This window comes from Mus caroli, unplaced genomic scaffold (assembly GCF_978045245.1).
Source record: "Mus caroli unplaced genomic scaffold, Mus_caroli_1 scaffold_2, whole genome shotgun sequence".
Taxonomy (NCBI): Eukaryota; Metazoa; Chordata; class Mammalia; order Rodentia; family Muridae; genus Mus; species Mus caroli.
Window position 1 is genome coordinate 126365001 of NW_028227257.1, and position 2550 is coordinate 126367550.

Below are 2550 nucleotides of genomic sequence, written 5' to 3' on the forward strand. Positions count from 1 at the left end.
AGAGGAACATGTTGCCATTGTTGGTGGGAATGCAAGCTTGTGCAACCACTCTGAAAATCAGTCTGGCAGTTCCTCAGAAAATTGGACATAGTATTACTGGAGGTTCCCACAATACCTCTCCTGGGCATATATCCAGAAGATGTTCCAACCGGTAAGAATGACACATGCTCCACTATGTTCACAGCAGCCTTATTTATAATAGCCAGAACCTGGAAAGAACCCAGATGTCCCTCAACAGAAGAATGGATACAGAAACTGTGGTACATTGCTAAACACATGAAACTCAAGAAGAATGAAGTCCAAAATATGAACACTTTGCCCCTTCTTAGAATTGGCAACAAAACACCCATGGAAGGAGTTACAGAGACAAAGTCTGGAGCTGAGACAAAAGGATGGACCATCTATAGACTGCCATATCCAGGGATCCAGCCCATAATCAGCCTACAAACCCTAACACCATTGTATACACTAGCAAGATTTTGCTGAAAGGACCCAGATATAGCTGTCTCTTGTGAGGCTATGCTGGCTCCTAGCGAACACAGAAGTGGATGCTCACAGTCACCTATGGGATGGATCACAGGACCCCCAATGGAGGAGCAAGAGAAAGTACCCAAAGAGCTAAAGGGGTCTGTAATCCAGCAGGTGGAACAACAATATGAACTATTCAGTACCCCCCAGAGCTCATGTTTCTAGCTGCATATGTATCAGAAGATGGACTAGTCGGCCATCAGTGGAAAGAGAGGCCCATTGGTCGTGCAAACTTTATATGCCTCAATACAGGGGAACGCCAGGGCCTAGAAGTGCTGAGTGGGTCGTTGTGGGAGTTGGTGGGGGAGCGTGTGGGGGACTTTTGGGATAGCATTGGAAATGTAAATTAAATAAATACCTAATAAAAAAATAAAAGAAATTGAGTCGCCTTAAAAAGTAAGAGATAGAAAAAGCACCGGGGCAGCTGGGGCGCAGGGTCGGCTAAAACTCGCCAGCTACCCACAACACCCGCCACAGGATCTTAAGACTTCTGGTGAGTGGAGCACAGCTTCTGCTCCAATCCAATTGAGCACGGGACCTGAGACTGCATTAGTTAGGGAAGCAGAAACCGGCCTGAGTAGGGCCACAGGCCTCATCCAGCCAGATCAGCGCAGGGGTAGCTGGAGCACAGGGTTGCCTGACACCCGCCAGCTACCCACGACCCCCGCCGCAGGATTTTGGGACTGTGGTGAGTGGAACACAGCTTCTGCTCCAGTCCAATCACGCGGGACCTGAGACTGCTCTGGTTGGGGAGAGAGAAATCCGGCCTACATAGGGCCAAAAGCCTCTTCCAGTCAGAAAAGCACTGGGCAGCTGGGGCGCAGGGTCAGCTGACACTTGCCAGCTACCCACAACACCCGCCAGAGGATCTTAAGACTTCTGGAGAGTGGAACACAGCTTCTGCTCCAATCCAATTGCACGCGGGACCAGAGACTGCATTAGTTAGGGAAGCAGAAAACCGGCCTGAGTAGGACCACAGGCCTCTTCCGGCTGGACCAGCACCGGGGTACTGTCAGCTACCCACGACCCCCGCCTCAGGATTTAGAGACTGCTGGTGAGTGGAACACAGCTTCTGCTCCAATCTTTAAACAGTGACAACGATAACAACTAACCCCAGAGATTACCAGATGGCGAAAGGTAAACGTAATAACCTTACTAACAGAAACCAAGACCACTCAACATCATCAGAACCCAGCACCCCCACTTCGCCCAGTCCAGGGCACCCCAACACACCGGAAAAGCTAGACACGGATCTAAAAGCATATCTCCTGATGATGGTAGAGGACTTCAAGAAGGACGTTAATAACACACTTAAAGAAATACAGGAGAACACTGCTAAACAGGCAGAAGACACTAAAGAGGAAGCACAAAAATCCCTTAAAGAATTGCAGGAGAACAATGCTAAAGAGTTACAAATCCTTAAAGAAAAACAGGATAACATAATCAAACAGGTAGAAGTCCTTACAGAAAAACAGGAAAACACATCCAAACAGATGATGGAAATGAACAAAACCATACTAGACCTAAAAAGGGAAGTAGACACAATAAAGAAAACGCAAAATGAGGCAACACTGGAGATAGAAACCCTAGGAAAGAAATCGGGAACCATAGATGCAAGCATCAGCAACAGAATACAAGAGATGGAAGAGAGAATCTCAGGGGCAGAAGATTCCATAGAGAACATCAGCACAACAATCAAGGAAAATGTAAAATGCAAAAAGATCCTAACTCAAAACATCCAAAAAATACAGGACACAATGAGAAGACAAAACCTATGGATAATAGGAGTGGATGAGAATGAAGATTTTCAACTCAAAGGACCAGCAAACATCTTCAACAAAATCATAGAAGAAAACTTCCCAAATCTAAATTAAGAGATGCCCATGAACATACAAGAAGCCTACAGAACTCCAAATAGACTGGACCAGAAAAGAAATACCTCCCGACACATAATAATTAGAACAACAAATGCTCTAAATAAAGATAGAATACTAAAAGCAGTAAGAGAAAAAGGCCAAGTAA